Source organism: Euprymna scolopes, chromosome 31, assembly GCF_053919585.1.
Source record: "Euprymna scolopes isolate OS-2025 chromosome 31, ASM5391958v1, whole genome shotgun sequence".
NCBI classification, from domain to species: domain Eukaryota; kingdom Metazoa; phylum Mollusca; class Cephalopoda; order Sepiida; family Sepiolidae; genus Euprymna; species Euprymna scolopes.
In genome coordinates, this window is record NC_136512.1 from 89099304 (window position 1) to 89117293 (window position 17990).

General features: G+C 33.7%; 1 protein-coding gene across 11 annotated transcripts in view; it reads right to left on the minus strand.

Annotated features, from left to right (window-relative positions):
* The window catches only part of LOC145255848 (uncharacterized), a 542783-nt gene extending 526085 nt beyond the window's left edge, over positions 1-16698 (minus strand). For 6 of the 11 annotated variants that reach the window (XM_080114598.1, XM_080114596.1, XM_080114594.1 and 3 more), the window contains exon 1: positions 16479-16698. The gene's annotated coding sequence lies outside the window, so the exon portion shown is untranslated. The remainder of the gene's footprint in view (positions 1-16478) is intronic. The other 5 variants (XM_080114599.1, XM_080114595.1, XM_080114593.1 and 2 more) reach the window with 2 other exon arrangements.
* Positions 16699-17990: the final 1292 nt, after the last annotated feature.

The window sequence follows — 17990 nt, forward strand, 5'->3', positions numbered from 1 at the left end:
CTGACACTGAACTTCATCTTTTCTGTCCTCGGTTGATGGAGAAACCCGATGCTTATGCATTTATGTTACCGTGCTATTTTTTTTTTATTTTTTTTTTGAAAAATAGTATTTTTAAGTTAAATCCAAGTTTTACGATCTTTTTTTTTTTTTTAGGTGTAAGTACAGATTAGTTACAAAACATCCTCCTCTTGTGTTAAGAATGGCTTTCGAAATAATAACATTATTTCAGTTCGGTAACATAAGTGCATAAGTACTAGAAATCTTTCTAATCTAAGTCATTTTTTTTTATATTTTTTTTTATTTTTGTCCTTATCCTGAATTTTGGAGAAGCTGGATTTTCTCCCTATATTAAAAACCGACCTTATGTCTAAATCTGTCCTCGTCCGGGAGCAAAGTAAATAAGGATTCCCGGACAACTTCGGGTAGGTAGAACTATTTAGTAATATTTTCCTCGCAGTCGTTCGTCGTCGAAACACCCAACGATGAAAGGTAATACAGCGATTATATAAGAAAAACAAGAAGGGGAAAAAGAGAGACGTGGAATAGTATCTCTTTCTCCACGCAAGACAACCGCAATGCAGACATTTCCAGTGACAATGGTTGAAAGAAAAAAAAAAAAAAAAAAGGTAGAAAGGTTCGGGGAGGGGAGGCGGGGTCATATATCGATCTCCCCACCCCCAACAACCACCCAGAGTCTTTGTTAAAGTTGCCATGGCGACATTTACTAGGGTTTTCCTATCGCGATTTTTATTTTGCTTTTAAAACCAGCTGTACCTACCCGGTGTTGCTCGGCAGTCTTTTTACTTTTATTTTTAAATATTTATGAAAAATACGGATCGTGCTGAAATAGTAACATTATTATTTAGAAACACATTCTTAACATGGGAAGAGGCCTTTTTTTTTTCTTAACTATCCTGTACTCTCACCTAACAAATTAATAGAAAAGATACAGTAAAAAATTGAATTTAACTTGAAACTCATTTGGTATTTTTTACGATCTGCCCCAGTGTAGTATAAACACCACCAACCACCCCCATGTAAAGAACAGCTTTCGGAATAAACACCCTCCCTGTTAAGCACGGCTTTCGAGGTTGTGTGGAAGGGTATTCCAAAAGTCGTTCTTAACATGGGGAGGTTGAGGTATTTATAATACGCTCGGGCACGTCGTAATAATTTACCACTCATGTCTAAAAACAAATTTTTTTTTAAATAGCACGATCCGTATTCGGCATCACTCTTTAATAGAATTTTAAAGCTTTTAATAGAATTTGGACAATTAAATTTAATTATTATAATATCGTGTGGCCATTAAGTTAACCAAATTGTTATAAAACTATAATTTTGTTAATACCTATTAAAAAATGATATTACATAAGAAAAAGTAGTTAATAAACCACGTTTAAAACCACTTTGAAAAAGAGTTAAAAATATATTTAATTTTAAAAAAAGAAGCACAAAATAAATGGATAGTCCTTAATCCGCGGAGTTTCGAAGAAATACTTTCCTTTTCATCAGAGGGTAGGGATTAGCAAAATGCGGGATCGGATTTTGCTTGCAAAAGTATTTGATGAAACTACAAGTCATAGATCTTACTTGGTAAAAAATAGTGAAGCAGAGGAAATAGGGTGAAGAAAAAAGTGATTTCACGTGGATGGATGGTCTGGTGAAGGGTAAAATATCCAATAACGGTAAAATCCATATATATATATATATATATATATATATATATATATATATATATATATATATATTGCATTGGTAGTAATTATTTGTAAGTGTGTCCACCAAAAGAGTGCTCAAAGTTTAGACAGAGCCCCCCTTTACACTTAAATATGATGTAGTCCTAGTTATAAATTGGCAATTTTTGAGTTGAAACAGCCAGAGATGTCCTTGGCCTGACGAAGCGATTCCCGTACTGGGTTTTCGCTGAAACATGTATGCTTATGTGTAGCCATTTGTTTGTAGACTAAATTTACTTATATATATATATATATATATATATATATATATATATATATATATATATATATATATATACACACACACAGGGTGACCCCCCAAAAAAAAACAGAGGACATTCAATTATTTTTCTGAGCATTTTACTGTTAACGGAGATAAATTTCTTATTTTATAAAAGTTCGTTTTAGCGTTTTCATTGATGTTTGTATAATTAAAATATTAATATAAATAAAAAAAAATAATATAAACTAGCCGGACCTGTGGAAATTCCACAGCGGCATCTTTCGTAAGTAATATATTGCTGCTATGTATTTTGTGGACGTTCAGCGTGAATGGAGACTCCGCGATATTATTGTAGCTTTTTTGTTAAAACTATAAAAGTATTTATCTAAGTAATCTGGTTAATCTAGTGTCAGAATATATCTGGTTATCACGGTTTATCTCCAATATCCTTATAGAAGTTTGTGACATATTTACATTGTATGGACGCCCGGCATGAACGGAAATCTCCCGATATCATTATACCATCTTTAGACAGAACAGATACTACCCTTGGATCCTAGCCAGAAGACCAAGAAGGTATATATTAATTTCACGTACGACCCAAAAGCGACATTTTAATTTATTTATTTATTTTTTTTTTTTTTACATTGAGTCTGTCTTCAGTAATCGGGAGATCCTATTTATTAAAAAAAGGAGGATAGAAAGTGATGATTAGGGCCATGACAACAGAATATTCTTATTGTTTTTACTCTCCAGTATATATCCGACACAGTAAGACACAGTTAACCAATCGAGAACCACTTCACTCTATATAAAAGCATATAAGATATTTACTGATATATACTCGAGAGTCAAAATACTGAAAAAAATATGCTGTTGTCCTAGCCCTAGTCATAACATACTAGGAACATTAAATTAGAATATATCTATTTACTAATTTTATGTTCGTAGTGTGTTATCACCTTCTATCCTCCTTTTTAATAAATAGGATCTCCCGATCAAATAATTTATAATCTAGAAACCGTGACACACGTACGGATGCTAAAGATATTACCGTATTAATATGTAGATAAAAATGTTAATATAAATTAAAAATGCTAATAGTAATCTAAATATTAATAGAAATTAAAATTTAAATATAAATAGCTCTATCTCCTATTGAGCACTACTAATATAAACTTCTTGTAAATGCTTTCATCGTATGTTTTGGAATTTTTTAGATGACGATTAATAATCGGAATGTCTTGGATTTTTCAGACTACTGTTCTCATCTTGGAGGTTATTCGCACAACGTTTCGATGCAAGCTGAGATTTTCTTCAGACGCGGCTTGTAAAACTTGGGAAATCTGTACTTAATTTTGAGCGAAACCTTTTATTTAATCCACGGGAATATATTGTTCTCGTTTTAGAACTAGTAGAAGTCTTATGTAATTTTAATTATGTTTTTTAGTATCGCCTGTAGCGAGGATTGAACCTTCAATTTCCAGAAAACTGCCTCTTATAATTGATTATAACATAGCTGAATTATTTGCGAGAATAACGTCCAATATGAAAACAGTAGTCCGAATAATTCATATGATTTCGTTTGTAATTTTTTTCTTTTTTCTTTTTACACAGGAATCACCACTTATCAAGGCCCGGAGGCCACTCGAGAATAAAGGTCAATGGGTACACATTAGTCAATGCGATTATGGCATAGTAATCATAAATAGTGGAATTTTTGTGAATTGGATTACTTAGGGGAACGGTTCATCAAGAACTTGTTTACATTGGACTTGAAGACAATCAAATTGTTGTCAGCTGGAAAGCAGGGAAACGGAAGAGTTCCACGTACAGTTCTCAAAAAGAAGCTTTCGGGTTAGGTTTGTTGTACATCCTAAGTTATTGCAGATCTAAACAGAGGCTGAAGAAAGTCCGATATTTTTGAGGTCATAAACTGACCCCCTTATATAGGATTTGTAATATACATGTGTGTGTATTTACTTTTTTAATTTTACAGAAGGGCAGAAAAACATCGGTACCGTCGGTTTCAAATCTGATATTAAGGGACCAGTTATATTATGGTAATCTGTTCTTACCGGAAATGTATGTGTGTATACACATACACACACACAGTAGAATCCCGGGATACGCCATTAAAAAATACACATGTATATAATCAAATAATATTATAAATAATACCGTAAGGCGGGGCAGACGCCGTAACCAGGGGCCGGAAACATCGTATTTCACATCGTGACCTGAAAAAACCGTATCCTATATATATATATATATATATATATATATATATATATAGTAAGTTATAAAATATATAAGGCAATTAAGCTACACAGAATAATCCGCGTTTTAATCCACGCTATGATTCATCAGGCAAAAGCGGAATATTCTGTGTAGCTTAATTGCCATATATATTGTATAACTTACTACCTAGCTCTACCTACGCATTCAGCAATTTGAAGTAAATACTTGAAGTTTACGCATAAATCTATACTTTCGTATATTAATTTATGTGATTAAATTAAGTAATCATATATATATTATTATTTTTAAAATATAATATGTGGAAATTTTGAAATAAATTATGTATATAATTGCAACAAAATTTATTGTTTGACTAAGGAAATACAGATAATTATTAAAGTATTTTCCTTAACCCATTGGTTTTCAATATATGACTCACCTCATCAGAAATGTTGTCCCTATTTACAATGCCTCCCCACGGGACAGAGTTAGACACCAGGGTCGTTTTTTAATGTGGAGAAAAGGGGAAAAAAAAAAAAAATTGTCTCAGTCGTGAAGGATTTCTCCTCCACCGATAGAGAACAAGAAATTGAAGTGCAGCATCTGAAGAACAGATACTACACTTTGATCTTGTCCCGGATTATTGTTGTCATCAAAATAGGTATGGGTAATTATGCATTTTGCTAATAAACACATTAACGGCTATATATTCTCTCTGTTTCACTTGTTACTTCTCTTTTCGCAAGAGCGGTGAATTAGTAGCAACAGTAGTCGCTGAAGCGACGTGGTTGTCTATGGAAACCAGTCATAAAAAATGTCGCTCACCTCCTTACGCTTTTTTTTTTTTTTTTTTTTTTTACAATTTTGAACACTAGTAAATTAATCATAACTTTTGTTTGACAACGAAAATTGGGGGAAAAAAAAAAAAAATTCACAATATAGCTGAGAAGGTGATCTATAAACTGTAATAATTGTTTGAAATTTGGTCGAAAAATGAGTGAGCGGTCTTTAAAGCAGTTCTAAATGACTAAAACTGCCACTTAACCATTAATTCAAACACTACTGCCATGTTGGAATGATATGAAGGAGTCGCTCCTTATTTTTTGTGGGACGTATTTATTTTCATTATTATTACGTGCATAAAATACCCATGACCATGCATGTTTCTAGCTTTCGTCCATCATCATCGAACTCATGACACCGGAGTAGTAGTACGCACTTGAAAACGGATTCTATTTATTGTATTGTAAATACATGTAATTAGAACTAGGGTTATTAGATTGGGGAAAGTAAGCGGTGGGGATCTGTCGGTCTTCCATTTGATCTTTTTCCGCCTTAATAAACTTGCCTAATCTCAACTCAGCTAAACATAGCCGGGAGTTTATTTCTCTCCCCCCCCCCCTTGGCATCAAAATCAACAGTCTATGTCATTTCTGAAATTTTCTGAAACGACCTTTTCCCTTTGCGATATGTTGCTGGTCCGGTGCAGTTCTAGGAGGTCCACTCTCCCAGGTATTACCTTCTCACTTTGAGAAGAGGTTAGTTTATTGCTAATCGCCTGAGGCGCCCTAAACGGGGAACAGAGTTAGTCATTTGTTGTATCTTCCTCTTTTTCACAATAAGTTAATTCTGAGGTGACGATATTACTGCCATCCTTTTTTTTTTTTTTTTCTTTTTTTTTTTCAAGGTCTGTACACCATCTGCTGCCTCGTATTCACCCAATATACACACGAGGGCCGGAACTGACACGAAGTTGAGTCTCAGTGTGAGACAGACTACGACCTTCATTAAAACAGGCCTGCTCACCAAGTCTCGTTTATCTGTTGCCGTCAACTGCACATAAACATGCCGCTTTAAACGGAACGGCCACACACTTCATATTACAAAATGTCGTAGACATGCAATAGACATTATAAGGACCTAGACAAGGTTCAAGAGAGTCGCCAACCTAATAGGTCCTGAACTGTCATCTAAACTTCAGCCTCTATCCCATCGACGAAATGTAGCACCCCTCTGCTTGTTCTACAAGAATTTTAACGGTGAATGCTCTGACGAACTGCAAGCACTTGTACCTCCTCGACATAAATACCCCCGACAAGCAGCAAAATCCCACCCCTTCACAGTTGAAATCCCTAGATGTAAGAGAGCCTTCTACTCCAGTAGATTCTTCCCCAGAATTGCTGGACTTTGGAATTCCCTTCCGAGTTCCTGCTTCCCCAACTGTACTGACATGCAGAAGTTCAAGTGTAACGTGAACCGACATCTTCCTGCCCAACTCCCAACATAGTACCCCTGTAGCTTATGCCCCTAATAGTAGCCCCCTACATCAAAATGGCAATGTGCCTTGTTTGGGGTGAAAATGCAATTAAACCCCCACCCCCGATCTCACCCTCAAAAACGGTTTGCAACAACTTACAAAACCGCCGTTATAGGCCGCTTCTTGCGAATTGAACTGCTTGTTAGACGTCACGAATGAAAGTGTAGTATCTGTTCTGGTATTACACTTCACTTTTTCTGTCCTTGGTCAGTGGGGGAGAAATCTTTCTACACTGAGACAATTTTTATTTTTGTTCCTATACAGAGTGCCCCTTTTGGGAGGAGCTGGATTTTCCCCACATTAAAAACCGACCTTGTGTCAAACTTTGCCGATATGGGGAGGCAAAGACATTATAACGGATCAATAGTAACTTTATGACGTCGTTCACCTTTTGTGACGTCATACAGTATACATGGCGACAAGATAAAAACATACAAGCAAGATAGATAAAAATAGATAGATCAGCGGCTCCTCCTCCTCCTGGTTATTGTAATGTCAACATGGTAGGATCAGAGCTGTTTGTCTAACAGGATCTTGGTAAAAATCCAGGAGGAGTCGGCATCAGGATCTGGTGTACTCTGGTCGTCTCTGCTTCTGCCTGTGGTAAACAAAATCATGTCATGGGTTTTGATTAGAAGACATAAATATAATTTTATTTAGTTGCAATACTGCCCTAAATTCCAATCCTTCCTCGCCATGGCCACAAGTGTTTTGATTAGAAGACATAAATATTTAGCTGAGAGGGGTGGTGACAACTTGTGTCAAAGCTTTGCATTCTGGAACGATGCTTTCTTGCATGGCCACCTATGGCAGACAAGTTTATCACCAAGAAGCATTATGGCCGTAACTCCCTTTTAACAGGACGACGGTAAAAATCCAGGAGGATTCAGCGTCAGAATCCGTGATCCTCTGTTCATCTCTGCTTCTGCATGCGGTAAGCAAGGACATGTCAGGTACAGAACTGCATATCGATGGAGTGAGATAACAGCATAAGTTCTGTGAAACCATAGTTGTTTTGTGAGCAAACCTTCCCCAACTTCATATGCAATCACAGAGATTTGTTGCTTTGGGTGTTGCAGGTTGCACAAATGATTCCGCTCAGTGAAGCGCAATGTTTGTAGCCTCTGTGCAAAAGTCTGATTTGCTCAACAGCAATTGACAGCAGTTACGGCTTCAGCTGCTGCTGCTTTTAAACATACATGTTTACAGAGTTGAACCCTAAGCGTTGAAACACTTCGTTTGGGAGAGCAATTCTCGAGATGGGTTGCCATGGATTATCTAAGTAAAACACCAGACATCATCCACTGTGCACGGTTATCCCCATCTGCTTCAAAGGGGTGTCATCACAGGATGATGACGTCATCTAGTATGAACGGGACAAACAAGATCCAGTTTAAGTAGTATACTAGAACCTGATAGATCGTTCGTCCAGCAGACGTTTTACCTAAATCATCCTTGAAGCTTCTGGACAAAAGGTAATAAAGGGATTTCTACCGACCACCCTTCTCGCTGGTTTGATGAATGATATCATCCACTGTGCATGATTGTCTAAAGTATATTATAAATATTAAAGAATTAATATTTATAAATTAATCTCAACCAGATGTAAAAGCTCGATAAAACCAAATAGGAGATAGAGCTTGTTAATTATTCTATTGATTTCGGCTTTTTCAATTATTTTAGACCATCTTCCAATTACGTGATTTCCTTGGATTTTACTTGTGCGAATGGAAATTTAGTTAACTTTCTTGGATTTGCATTTTTGGATTTTACAGTCATTGGATAATTTACCTTTCACCAGACTATCCATTCACGTGAAATCACCTTTTTCTTCACCCCATTCCCTCTGCTTTACTTTTTGTTAACAAGGAAGATCTTTGAGTTACTTGTTGTTTCATCAAATACTTTTGCATGCAAAATCCGATCCCGCATTTTGCTAATTCCTACCCTCTGATGAGAAGGAAAGTATTTCTTCGAAACTCCGCGGATTAAGGACTATTCACTTATTAAGTGTTTCCTTTTCAGATTAAATATGTTTTTAACTCTTTTTCAAAGTGTTTTTTAACATGTTTTATTAACTGTTTGCTCTTACATATATGTGTGTGTGTGTGTCAACTGTCCACATAAATGAACGTGACGTTTATAGTCACGTGGATGACGTTACTGTTATTTCATTTGTCATAAAACACCCCCCCCCCCCGGTATATACTATAGATTATGGTGATGTCATAAAGGATTTCCCCGTTGTCTTTTTTTTTTTTTTTTCTTATTAGTTTGTTACTGCTGGGGATGGATAACTCTAGCGGATACCAAATATTCACCTGCTAACTCAGATATTCCAACCCGAGAGATCTTTTTAAGATTTGGACCGTGCAATTGTTTGAATCTCTCTTTCATTATTACCTCATCTAATGTGCACGGAGACAAACAATGAACATACAATAAGATTAGTTTTAGCAATATATAAATTTAGTAGAATATAAATAATAGGTACAATAGAGCAGTAGCAGCTGATGGGGGTGGTAATAGCAAATTTCTTATCGATAATAATAATAATAATAATAATAATAATAATAATAATATTAATAATAATAATAATAAAAATAATAATGATAATAATGATAATAATAATGATAATAATAATAATAATAATAATAATAATGATAATAATGATAATAATAATGATAATAATGATAATAATAATGATAATAATAATAATAATAATAATAATAATAATAATGATAATAATGATAATAATGATAATAATAATGATAATAATAAAAATAATAATAATAATAATGATAATAATGATAATAATAAGGTGGTGAAGTGGGGACTGATGTGTCGCGTTCGAATCCTGTCGGATCCATAGTACCACTTTCACTGGATGTTGGCAACCTCCACGTGGTCCCTTTTGCGAATCCATACTTCTAAAAATGAATCAGTAAAAAAACGAACAGAATGAAGCCGGTTAAAAAAAAAAAAAAAAAATATGCTGAAGGAAGGGAAAAAGAGGGAGATATATAGAGAGAGGGAGGGGGGGGTCCATGAAAAGAGTTTAATAAATATTTGCTTTTTATTTGTTTTTTTTTTACATGGAGTTCACCACTTATCAAGGCCCAATGGCCACTCGGCGATAAGGGTTATTGTATGTACAGTAATCAAAGGGATAGTGTAGCAATAGTATTGGAGAATTGGTAAGGTGTCATTACTTAGGGGGGGAGGCGGTTCATCAGGAATTCGTTTGTGTTGGACTTGAAGACATCCAGGTTGAAGTCGGGAGGGAAACAGGCAAGAAGAACAGAGTTCCACAGGCGTGCAGTTCTAAGAAAGAAACTTTATTCATGGAATCTACGTTTTGATTTAGGCACAGATAGGGAGTGGGGAAAATTATTGACGGTGGTTTCAGCTAGTTAGGTGTTTTTTAAAAAAGATTGGCGAGGGGGCACCAGAGAATGGAGCTCAGACGAGCACCTGCCATGGAAATAACGATAGAACAATGACAGGCTCGCTACGTCTCTTCTGTGGGAAAGAGGTTGCAGGGTAGAGAAAAGGGCATCCCCCACCAAGCCACGGAGTCTATTTTGTACTCTGTCAAGGCAAGATAGGCTGTTTTTAGCAGCCCCCGCCCAGATGTGGCAGCAATACTCCATCTTTGGACGTACTTGGCTCTTATATAGATAGAGAATTGCATCATTAGTGAGATATCTTCTGGAGCGGTAGAAGGATCCCACCATTTTCCCAGCGACCTTGGCCACAGACTTGATGTATGTGTTCCATTTAAGATCAGGTGTAAAGGTCAAACCCAGGAGCATATCAAAGCCTGGGGCCTCCCTTAGACGAGAGCCATCCATTTCAATTGATGCTAGATGGGGATCAGAGCGTTTATGATGTAGAGATAGGAGCTTGGTCTTAGATGCATTAAAGGTAACCAGCCACCTCTTTCCCCACTGTACCACGTGCTCAAGATCAGAGGAGAGAGAATCAGAGAGAACATCATCATTTACAGCCTTTGATGTGTTGCCATAGATGGTCGTGTCATCAGCATAGATGTCAACGAAAGATTTTAGTATGTGTTTTGGGAGATCATTGATGTTTTGAAAACAACAAAAATCTTGTTAGTTGTTGTCGATTTGTATCGGTCTAGGGTCGAAGTTTTTACTTTAAAGATTTTTCTTATTATTATTAATCAAATATTTAATAAAATAAAAGGTGCTTTTTTGAGGTAGAGTGGACAGATTGATTTTTTTCTATGCTGTTTTAAGCAAAAACAATATTACCTACTTTTCATGTCGAAAATAGTAATACATTTAAAAATTACGGAAACCCATCAAGTAGAAAGTTATTGATAAATTTTTACGACGTGCCCCAGCGTATTATAAACATCCCAACCTCCCATGTTAAGAACGGCTTTCGGAATAAACAACCCCCAACCTCGAAAGCCGTTATTAACATGGGTGGTTAGGGATGGTTATACTACGCTGGGGCAGGTCGTAAAAAATACCAAGTTATTTATAGTTAAAAGTAATTTTTACGGAAAATTGGGTAAAATTGCATTTTTCTTATATATTAAGTAGACGGTGAACTGTTCACACACAGGAGGCATAACTCGGAACGCATATTTTACATTTTAATGTCAACTAACATTTTAGCCTATTAGCGATAGACTTTATTTTATTAGAAACACAATAGTAGTTGTTCCACTCGATGAATTTTCGTAAACTTTGGATATATTACTATTTTTGCCATGGCAATTAAGTATGTAATATTGTTTTGGTAAATGTGTAGTTTAGCGGCGTAAATTATTTGACAGATAAAAATTAAAAAAAAAACTATTTACTTTTATATAAAACACATTATAAGACCTAAAGGCTGAAATAAAACCAGAAAAAAATCCATTTTTATTATTATTTTTCATCATTTTTTATCAGAGTAAAAACGTACGATGTTATTTTTTGCTTTAAAATGATATTTAAAAAATCGATTCGTCGACAATCTGAACAAGCATCAAATGAAAACAAACAAAAAAATAAAATAAAATAAAAATCAAAACGAATTTATTATTTTATATATCTTTGGGGTGCTTATTCAGAATTACACTTATTAAAAAACACACACACACAGAAAAATCTTTGTACCTACATACTCGTCACGCAACGAAGACGACATATTCAAAAAACCATGTAAATTCTCATCAAGTATTTCTTCTTAACCAAGATCAAAGTTTGCGATTTTTAGCAATTGTAAACTGTATAAAACGTAAGGTTGATTTTGACCTCGACACTTCGAAGTGAGTTGTCTTCCCTTTATTTATTTTATCTGATTTCATCATGGCGGACGAAAATACTACGACTCGCTTGGTCATCAAATTACGTGATTTTTGGAATATGTCATCTTCGTTCTATAACTGGTATGCACAGTATACAGACTTTCCTGATTTTTTTTTTTTTTTTTTTTTTTTAACTTTTAAGTGCAATTAAACATCATTTTTTAACTTGCAAAACATGATTATAAATTCTACCCGGCAATATATCTCTAGCCGGGTACATACAGCTAGTTTGTGAAATTAAATAATAATAATAATAATAATAATTTTATTTATTCAATTATTTGTGTATGTCACAAACTAGCTGCATGTGCCCGGCGTTACCCGGCTAGAGATATATTGCCGGGTAGATAATTCAATGATAAATAACGTTACTAATTCGTCACGAGTTGTGATGCATGCCGTTACATAATATTGTTTAATGTTATGCAGTTTACGTACCGTATTATTTTTTTAGATATGATTTTTGAAAAGTGAAATTCAATTTTTAAGGTATCTTTTCTTTAGGTTAAAATACAGAATAGTTTACCCCCCCCCCCCCTTCCACCCGCCCGTGAAGATTAGGTTTCTAAAAATAACGTTATTATTTCAACACGGTCCGTATTCTGCATAAATACTTTTTTTTTCTTTTTTTATTTATTTCTTTTTTCTTTTTTTAGTTTCTGTCAACTTTTATGTAATAATCAACAATTGAAAATATTATTAATCTGCAGGTATAGGGGAGATCGAACTCGAACTTCCGGTCTTGTTGCACTTCAATTTCTTGTTCTGTCAGTGGAGGAGAAATCCTTCACGACTGAGACAATTTTTATTTTTGTTCCTTTTCTCCACATTAAAAAACGACCCTGGTGTCTAACTCTGTCCCGACGTTGTAAATAGGAACTTGCTGTTTCGAAATCTCCATCAAGAACCTCTTCAATATTGCCCTTCTGTCACTCATGATGATAATAATTTTCGTGTGTGCCTCCATTCAATAATAATATTCCCCCTTCCCTACTAACTAGCATTTAAAAATCAAACCGGCGACAGTAGTATACAGAGCACCAAAGGCAACAATCGATTCTATACGTGAATGCGACAGGCTACTTTCAGTTTTGACATGATTTTTGTTGCTAGATCGTTTTATTTTGATAATTTCCATCCCCCCCCTCAAAATATAATAATAAACAAACCATGTTTTTGTTTTGTTTTGTTTTGTTTCCGTATTCCCCTGGGAGTGGAGTGGGGAATTGTTTTATTTTATTTATTTTATGGTAAAAAAAAAAAAAAAAAGTAGCAAATTAGAGAACATTCGATTATTTTTTTTCGAGTTATCAGCCAAAGTTAAAACGCCAAACAAAAATGAAAAAAAAAAAAAAAAAAATCCCGGGCAACGTCGGCTACGCAACAGCTGGTTTGAGAAATAAAGGGTAGATTTTAATTTTCATGAATAAAACGAAATTTTAAACACAAAAAATTAGAGAAATAAATAAATAAATTATCTTAAAATTTAAATAATTTTTTTTTAAATAATTCAATTCTTAAAATTGGTTCAGTATTTTTTGGTGCAAATGCACTTATTGATCCGCGCTATTTTTTAAATTGTATTTCCACATTTAATTAAAGTTTTATGGTATTTTTAGAATTTATTATTATTATTATTATTATTATTATTATTATTATTCAATTGTATGGTTAAAGTACAGAATAGGTACAAAAAAACACTCCTCCTCCCCATGTTAAGAATGGCTTGTTAAATAATAACGTTATTATTTCAACGGCACTATGATGACTACCATTTTTTTTTAGTCAGATAAAAAGTCAGATCACTGTTTATTGATGTTTGAAAAAAAAAATTTTTTAATTTGTTGAAAGTTTGGATTATTTAGATTCTCGTCTTGTTTCAGCCGATGTAATCTCCGACCTTCTTCAGACACATTTTTCAGTTTGAAAATCCGTTCAGTTTTCCTAGCCAAACATACAAATTCTCGAAATTGACTGGAAAATTCACAAGTTTGAAAAAAAAAAATGCAAGTGAAAAAGGCAGGAGATTACATCGGCTGAAACGTTGTGAAATTAACAACCAAGATGAGAATAAAAGTCAAAATATAGCAAATTATCAATTTTTATCTAAAAAAAAATATCTGAAATATAAGTTAAATTAGATATTAAAAAATGCCTCTAAATAGTCACTTATGCAGAATACGGACCATGCTGAAATAGTAACGTTATTACTTAGAAATCCATTCTTAACATGGGGAGGACGTTTGTAACTTCTGTAATTTCACCTAACAATTTAGTAAACAAAAGATACAGTAAAAAATTGTATTTAATTTGGAAATTCCATCTAAAAAAAATCGCACGGTCCATATAATTCTTAAAATACTTGTGCATGAGTGTACCTCCTCCTCAATCTATTTTCTTTACTTCAAGGTCATCACATATCAAGGCCAGGAGGCCACTCAAGGATAAAGATTAATAAGTGTTAGGTAGTTCGTGAGAGAATTGATCACTCAGTGATGGTTGATGGTATGGTTGAGCTTAGAAAATAGAAAATTCAATTTTTCGGTGCTTATGCACTTATGTTACCGTGCTATTCTTTAAAAATAGTATTTGTAAGTTAAATTCAAGTTTACGATATTCTTTTTATTAAAGTGAAAAATAATTAGAAAACACTCTCTCCTTTTCATGTTAAGAATGGCTTTCTAAATAATAACGTTATTATTTCAACAAGGTAACACAGATGCGTAAGTAAAAAAATTTTTATAAAAGAAAATGACTATTTTTTATGACAAAATTTTTACAGAATGTTGGAAATTTGAATAAAAAGAAAATAAATTTCTGACATTTAAAAAAAAATCTTATATTTTTAATAACAAAAGAAATCTAGAAATCAAGTATGAAAAATGTCAATATAATAATAATAATAATAATAATAATAATAATAATAATAATAAAAATAATAATAATAATAATAATAAATAGTAGTTTCCCTCCAAATAATAGTCGATGTTGAATAAAAGAGACTCGGTTCAATGATAGAATAGTGGCGCAGTCGAAAAAGAAACATTATTTCATTTGGAAGCACAAATCAACCGAAATACTTGAATCGTTCGAGACATTTAGACTTTAAATCAAGTCAGAAATAACTTTCAATTTAAAAACTTCAAAACGAACTTAGAATTTAACACGATTACAAAGAAATAACCGTTACAGACATTTTATCTGATAACTGTACATTGTACATACCCGGCGTTGTCCGGGAGACGTCTTACTTTCGTTTTCGTTTCACTTTTTTTTTCTTTATCTTTTTTTTTTTAAGTAAAATTTAATTATTATACGTTTGTCCATTAAATAATTAAGTCAATCAAATTTTGTTTCAATTTTTATCTATAAAATTATTGAACGCAAACAAAAATCTAAAATGTAGAATCTTTTAATATATGGAATTTTGTTAAGAATTTTGGTACTCATGCAGAGAGTGATCTGTGCTGAAATAATAACGTTATTATTTAAAAAGCCATTCTTAACATGGGGAGGGGAGGGTGTTTTGTACCCATTCTAGTGTACTTTAACCTTACAATTGAATAAAAAACATAAACGTGGAAATACGATTTAAAAAATAGCGCGGATCACTCTCTGCATTAGCACCAGAATTTTAAAACCAGTTCAAATGATTTTCTATTCGACAGTTTAAATGCTTCCAAATTATTTTCACATTTCGTAGGATTGCTAAGGAATTTATTATTCTTCAGTACTTATGTAGAATGCAGACCGTTCTATTTCTTTTTTTTATTTTTAGATAATATTTTCAAGTTAAATTTACTTTTTAGCGGTAACTTTAGGGCTTTTTTAAATTGTTAGGTGAAAGTACAGATTAGTTAACTCCCCACCCCCTCCGCATGTTAAGAATGGGTTTCTAACGTTATTGTTTCAGCACGGTCCATATTCTGTCTGCATAAAGTACCACTTTTTTCAGTTTACAACATATTAAAATGGCTGACTTGTTTACGAAGAAATAGAAATGCATTATGGCGGAATTTAATTTACTTTTTTTCGTTTTATTTTACGCTACTGCAGTTTTTGTTTTATTTGAATAAATAATCGATTAATAGTAAATAAAATAATGTTCAAGTCACGTAGAAATTGTCTCGTAATTGTATGAATATGGGGTTGATATGTGATAGGGGGCGTAAAACTGTTTACGTTGCAGGGTTTGACATTCGAGTGATTTTGAAACCTTTAAACTGTCGATTTGAAAATAATTTAGGACTAAAATTTGATTTGAAAACCAAACGTCAAACATTATATACATTTTTTTTATTTTTACTTATTTATTTGATATTAAATCAAAGAAAAATGGTATTTTTGGATCGCGTCACGATTTTAAGAGAAATCAATGAAAGAAACAAACAATAACAATAATCATTTATGTATAAAAATGAAGAGTCCAAGAAGAGGGGAAGAGCTATCCTACCTGCTGGCATTTTTAATAAAGACATTTTTAGTTTTTATGAGGGTTTTTTTTTAGTAAAATAAAAATAAATAAATAAAAAAAACTGACGACATTTCTTTTTTTTTTTTTTTTTTTTTTTTTTTTCGGATAATTCCATTATGTCTGCAAAAAAGAAGAGGTTTTGTCGACGGACGTACCTTATTTTTCCGACTGGGCACGAGTCCCTAGTACGACAATCCAGTGCGGGTAACACAGAAAAAAGGACGACAATGATACAGAAGAGAGAGAAAGACAGAGACACGGTGTAATTGTTTCGTCTTTCCTTTAGCGCATCTTTTCTTCATCGTAGACAGCAACGACAAGCGACGGCGCCGCCATTGCAGAAAGAGAAAATTTTGGAAAATCAAAACGAGGCTCGACCGAAACCGGGCGAATAGAAGCCTCGATGTGATATTCGCCCGGCGTCGTCTTCTAGAAACAAGCTTTTTTCTTTTCCTCCATGGCGTGGTCCCTGGCCTTGGTAGAGGCAATTTTAGAGCGTCTTCGAATAAAGCCAAAAAACATCACAACATTTAATATGAATCGGGGTAGACAATTATTGTTTTTGCGAAGGAAAGAAATGAACGGAAAAATACATACATACATACAGATATATATATATGATATATATATGTGTGTGTGTGCGTGTATCAACAATAGATTATATATATATATATATATATATATATATATATGTGTGTGTGTGTGTGTGTGTGTGTGTGCGTGTATCAACAATAGATTATATATATATATATATATATATATATAATCTATTATTGATACGCACACCACACCACACCACACACACACATATATATAAGCTAGTGTTGATAACCGCACACACACACACACACACATATATATATAATCTATTGTTGATACACACACACACACATATAATCTATTGTTGATACACACACACATATATATAATCTATTGTTGATATACACACACACACACACACATATATATATATATATATATATATATATATATATATATATATATATATATAAGATCTACTGTTTATTGTTTTTTTTACGCTCGCCTAAGTGTTTTGAGGGAGTTACCTGCCCTTTGTTTATATTTTTACGCCCCCCACCCCCATTTTTCTTTGGGGGTAGGAGACTTTTTTTTTACAAAGAAGTCACCACTTATCAAGGCCTGGAAGCAACTCGAGGATAAGGGTTAATGAATGTACAGTAGTCAATGTGAAAACATAGTAATCGTTTGTAGTGGAAATTTTGTAAATTAGATTACTTAAGGGGATGTCTCATCAAGAATTTGTTCATATTGGACTTGAAGATGACCATATTGAAGTCAGTTGGAAAGCAGAAAAACCGAACAGAGTTTCTAAGAAAAGAAACTTTGTTCATGGAATATACGTTTAGGTTTGGGCACAGATAAAGAGTGGGGGAAATTATTGAGAGTGGTTTCAGCTAGACAAGTGTTTTTCGTGAAAGGGGGGCACCATAGATTGGAGCTCAGGCGAGCACTTGCCATGAAAATAACGATATAGCAGCGACAGTCTCACAATGACTCTTCTGTGGGAAAAGGTTGCAGGGAAGAAAAAAGGGCATCCTCTAATAGGCTACAAAGTCTATTTTGAACTCTGTCAAGGCAGGATAAACTGCTTCTAGCAGGTCTTTCCCAGATGTGGCAACAGTACT